This window comes from Gastrolobium bilobum, unplaced genomic scaffold (assembly GCF_033153095.1).
Source record: "Gastrolobium bilobum isolate Gb01-03AN ecotype WA unplaced genomic scaffold, APGP_CSIRO_Gbil_v1 utg13847, whole genome shotgun sequence".
Classification (NCBI taxonomy): domain Eukaryota; kingdom Viridiplantae; phylum Streptophyta; class Magnoliopsida; order Fabales; family Fabaceae; genus Gastrolobium; species Gastrolobium bilobum.
Genome location: NW_026896274.1, coordinates 175403 through 181402, shown reverse-complemented (window position 1 = coordinate 181402; position 6000 = coordinate 175403).

Here is a 6000-nt window from a genome sequence, read left to right as displayed (position 1 = left end):
ATATATAAAACATTATTTTACCAATTGATTTTTTCAAACGGAAAGTACGGTGGTTCAGCTTTCTTTTAAGAGGGAGGATATTTTGACTACCAAAAGTTTCCACTACCACCTTAATACCTATCTAATCACCATTGGATTAACATTTTTCTCTCTTCAAATTTTTTTTAACATTCTTTCTCTTTGATCCAATGGTGATTTGATAGGTAGTAAGGTAGTAGTTGACACTTTTGGTAGTCAAAATATCTCCCCTCTTCTTTTAAAAGCTATACTATATAATAATAATAAAAAGTATAAAAAGCAACTGATTGCACCTTTTCGGTAAAAACAAAAATGATCAGAATTTTGTTGTATATAATAAAAGAGAGAGAGAGAAACTTGTTTCAACATACACATCTTTCAAATTTTCACACTACCCATTCTTCTTCGTTTACGCTCTTAGAAAAAACGAGATCTCATTTTCTCTCTATAATCATCTTTGTTCTTCGGAAGTTTGCAAGAAAATTTTCAAAGCTCTCACCATCTCTGTTCTTTGATAATTTCTCCACCATTTGGAAGCATTTAATTCAAGAGTCTTGGAACTAAGGTTGAAGAACCCTAACCACATTTTCTGTTTTACTTTGCTGAAAATTTGAGATCTGTTGAGGTAATATTTTAATTCTTGTTTTGAGCATCCTTTGGTATATTCTTGATACTTGATATTGTTGAATTAATTTTCAGTTTTCTTTTTGATATATTGTGAGCATTCTGAATTTTCTGTTTTGATTTTAAGTGAATATTTTAGAAATTTTGATGCTCTTTGTGTAAGATTTGTGTTTTTAATTTTTGTGAAATATTGATTAAAAATATCAAATCTGAATTTATTTTTACACCTTGTTATACATTGTGTTAATTCAGATTTTTGTGTGAGATTCACTGTTTAGAAGCCTAATCTTGAATTGTTTTAGAAATTTTATTGTTGAAATATTAAATCTGAATTTTCTATTTTAATTGAGGTATATTGTGATTAAAATTCAGATTTCTTGTGGTTTATTACTGAAAGATTTATCTAGAACTAATTCTGAATTTATGTGAAATTTTGAGATAAATTTCAAATCTGATTTTTCTGGTTATAATTGTGATATTTTCTGCTTAAATCAGATTTCTTGGTACTCATTGTTTAGAAAATTAATTGTGTAATATCCAAGCTCCTTGGTGCATTAATTTTAGAGATTTTGATACATATGTCATTGGTTTAATTTTTTGCATATGGCATAAATTTGTGGAGCTTAGTTTGATATTACCGTGATATATTTGGTGTGATAGGATACTGTATTTTTAGATTATTTCACTTATTATAGTTCTGAAAAATTCTGCATTGGTTGTTAAAGTGGAGTAGTTGCTTGCTGTAAATCTGTCCTAGGTGTGTGGGTGCAACCATGTGGGTTGGCAACCTTGTGCTTGGCTTGAGAGTGTGTCTCAAGGCCTGGAGCCTCAAGAATCCACTAGGGAGAGTGGAGGTCTTGTGTGAGAGGAGTTGGTGAACTCCGTAGGATCGACTTGAGAGTATTCTCATAGCTTGAAGCAGTGTAGGCATTAGGAAGATTTTTTATATCTTGTTTGATTGCTTGTGTGACGCGTGTTTGTAAAACAGGTACACTTGTGATAAATAAAATATCTGCAGCTACTTCAGTCTGGACGTAGCACCCTACTTAGGCTTAGTGGGTGTGAACCAGGATATATCGTGTGTCTCTTGTCTCTCTGATTTAATTTCTGAATATTATGTTTAGAGACTAACAGTTACACTGATTCTAGTTTTAGAGTGCTGTAGCACCTTACTAGTTCTATTATAATTGTTGTAGCACCTAAACTGTTTTCTAGTACTTGGAAATTAATCATTTTCTGTTTTGTTTAAGAAAATTACATTGTTGCATTTACTCTATAAATTGCTAAGGTACGCATTATGTTACTACATTGTTCTTAGCATTGTGAAAAATTATTTTGGACATATAGGGACTGAAGAAAAATTGTGTAATTGTTTACTGAATTCAAAAAGTTTTTAAAAAAGTTTAGAACACCTATTCACCCTTCCTCTAGGTGTTCATGAAGAGAGACGTCATACATATTGCAACCATTTATGCTTGCTAATGAATGAAAGTTTAACCGTTTCAATATTTTATTTTCGTTTATTCAATAATATTCTTTTAACTGAATGCAAATATTGATGGTATGTAATTGAATGCACTCTTTTGGGAATCAAAATTAATGTCATAATTTTTATTTTTATTGCATTTTGATTCTTGATACTATTAGTTTGTCTTTTATTTGAAATTGAATTGTTAATTAAATAACTATTACAATTGTTTCATGTATGGTTAAATGCTATTTAATACACAAATTTGTGATTTGGCATGAATATTTTGAATTGACCCCATTTATTTTAATAAAGAAAATACATGTAATGAATTAGTATGATTGTTTATAGCATGACATTGATTAGACGTTGAATGTCTTTAATGCTTAATTTATAATATGAATTATCTTTGTTCTGAATCATTATGAATATTCATATTTATTATATTATTTTTCCATATCTGAATGAGTGAAAATAAATATATTTTAGACCTGTTGTTCAAAAGTATTGCCTGAAGCAAATGCAAAATCTGTGAAAGACTCTAGCTATTCAGGGCTATGAGCACAAGTAATGATATAACCCTTGAAGGGATCATAGAAAATCCAACATTGGGTCAAATCATGAAAAGGAAAGAAGTTAAACGAATGTGGCTAATAAAATGAATATGGCAAATTAAAATAAGGACAAGTGTTATGAATCTCATGCCATTGAAATTAATTCCACTGATGAGGCTAAATATATTTGTTGGTTATTGCTCTTGAAGTATCAAAATCCGAATTATTTTATCAATTGCCTATATGACTTTAATGCCTTAATATGTTGAAATAATGATTGGAGATTTAGTTAATTTAATAATGGATTACTGTTATCAATCTTTCCAAGATGAGGGGGAGAGAATCTAAGTAGCACCGACACTGACACGTGACACGATACGACACGACACTCCGACACGTTAATTCTAAAAAATGTTAAATTTCGACACGTTAGGACACGTTTTGATATTAAATAATATATTTAATTTATGTAGTATATATTATCTTTAATATTCAATAATTTAACAAAAAAATATATCTAAACTTATAATATTCATAAATTTTGCAAAGAAACATAAGATATTCCAAATATTTATATTAAACTCAATAAAATGGTAATCATAATCTAACGAATCTAACAGTTGGAACTAAAAACTCAACGCAATTTAACCTTTGAACCGTTTTTTGAATTTCAATAACGCGTGTTGGAGTGTCGGGGAGTGTCGGAGTGTCGGGGAGTGTCGAACACGACACGTTAGAGTTTTTGAAGTGTCGGTGCTTCATAGGAGAGAATAAACAGTTGGAAAAATATATTAGTTAAAATGCATTATCATTATCTCATATAGATCCTCGCTTAAAACAAATATGAGAAAATGATATTATCTATGGACTGCCTAATGAATTAACTGACCAATAAGTCTAATATTCCAACTGTAAATGCTCCAATTCATATTGTACATAGAAAAATAATCGGTTCCAAGGATAAAAATCCTCAAAATGGGAGGAAAGGAACAAATGATTAAGATGGTCATAATATCGAGACAATTCTTAATCCTAAAGACATAACTTTCATCAAAACTCGAGGTCATTACAGGAAAAAGTTGGAACCGTAAAGATATAGTTGTCAACTATATTTTTGCATAAAATGAAATGATGAAATTAAACGAGGATCTTAAAGATAAATTTGTTGATAATGATTGGCCAAAAATATAAAGACGCAATTCAAATTCAAAGTTTTTGGATCTATAATCCAAACATATAAAGGTGTAAAAAGGTACAAATGTGCAAAAATTATAATGAGAAAATGAAGTCGTAAGATATAAAAACACGTCTTGAAGAACAATGATTTTCACAAAAGTCTGACATTTATTATATGAAAATATATTCTATTGAAATAGATGCAATCACCTTCAGATATCTTATTAATCAGGCAGTATATGAAAAATTGGCATGCGTCTAATAGATGTTATTATAGCCTATTTATATGACTTATTTGATCGATAATGAAATTTATATGAAAATCATAGAAGGATTTAAAACTCTTGAAGCATATAAGAATTTCCGAAAAATTTGTTGAATAAAGCTTCAACTATCATTAAATGGATTAAAGAAATAAAGGCATATGTGGTATAATCGCCTTGATAAAATATTTATCAGTTGATTTATAATTTAAAGAGATTGTACATGGATAAAACAATTTCATAGAATACCCCAATGGTTATGAGATCGCTTGACATAAATAAATTATCCATTTCACCCCATGAAAAATAATTTACTCATCTTGAAATGTTATTACTTATTAGGGCATAATATATAGCATTATAAAGAAAATTAATTATATAGCTCAGTTAAAGGGGAGATATTATGATGACATTTACTCATATGAAAACTACAATAAATATTCAGAGGGTGAGTTATAAGAATTGCACTCTTTTCCCCTTCACCAAGTTTTTTACCCACCGAGTTTTTCCTAGAAGTTTTTTTAATGAGGCAATCTTATTAGCGTATAATAAAGGGTGAACATCCAAGGGAGTGCTATAAAAATATAAAATAAGTGGATGTTCAACTTTCTAACCTTACATCTTCTCCCATTTCACCTTCACATTTTTACATTCATATTAAATCGTCATCCAAGAGGAAGTGTTACAAAATATTGATGGATGACATTTTTTGTATTCTGAAACGGTAATTTCAAATCTGAAATCGTTGGTATTTATCCCCCAATTTATGATTACGTAACCACCACATAATGATGTATTGAATTGTACTTACTTCCTTGTTCATGTATATCCTATATAAGGATATGACTTATATGTAAATACAATTATGAATAAGGATTAGATTCTACCCTACTTCCGTGTCTCTTTTCTTTCTCGTACTTCCTCCCATTTTTTCTTATTAATTTTATAACAAAAATAACATAATTTGTATTCTTTAGCAGGGCACTCACTAAACCCAATGCAGAATTATTATACTGAATATCATTATTTTTCTTTTTATGTTTGCGATTGACCACTGCTAGCATTTGTGTTAGGGCGGTACCGGGTATGGCAATTGACATTAACACAACCAATAAAATCACTGTGGTTAAGTTGTCACTGTGCACACATATGCCTTTTGGCTACGTCATTATACCTCGACATTTTATCTCGACATATATCTAAGAGAGAGCTCTTAGATCCAAAATAAACTCACTAGTATCTGACTAGATATCTTTGTCTCAAAAACAGAACAAATCTCATATCTTATTCTACTCTCATCTAATCCTCTTGTCATATACATTTCTATCATATCCATCAAATATAGGCCTCATTGTCAGAGTTCATAGAAGTATACCTTATTTGGTTATCGAAACACCAGCTTACAATTAGAGATTTCTAGTGGAGCACATCGTCAGACTTATGTCAGATTTTTTACTTTATATATAAGTCAGAGCATGTTTATATTAGTCTACATCATGCTAATTGACTAGGTTAATCTTATTTAGACCAAAATCTAGCATGACCTGATCCATTTTCCCTTAATTGACGTGACACAAATATGACAAGTTTATTCTTATTAGGCAATTGAGAGGGAACAACAAAATCCATCAACCGATAAAATAAGAGTGAAGAAGTTTCCTCCTATCGCAGCAACAACAAAAACAACTCATCTTTTAAGAGCGGCATCTCTTTCACCCTGATCCAATTTGCATACTTTCTGAACTATTTGGGAAAAAGAAAATTAACTTATATAAATTAAAACAATTTAATTGTAAAATTAATTGATTTAAATCGGTTCAAAAAAGAAAAGTTTAGTTTGAACCATGCCCACCCTTAACTATTAGAATGAAAAAACATTAATAATTTTATATTATCA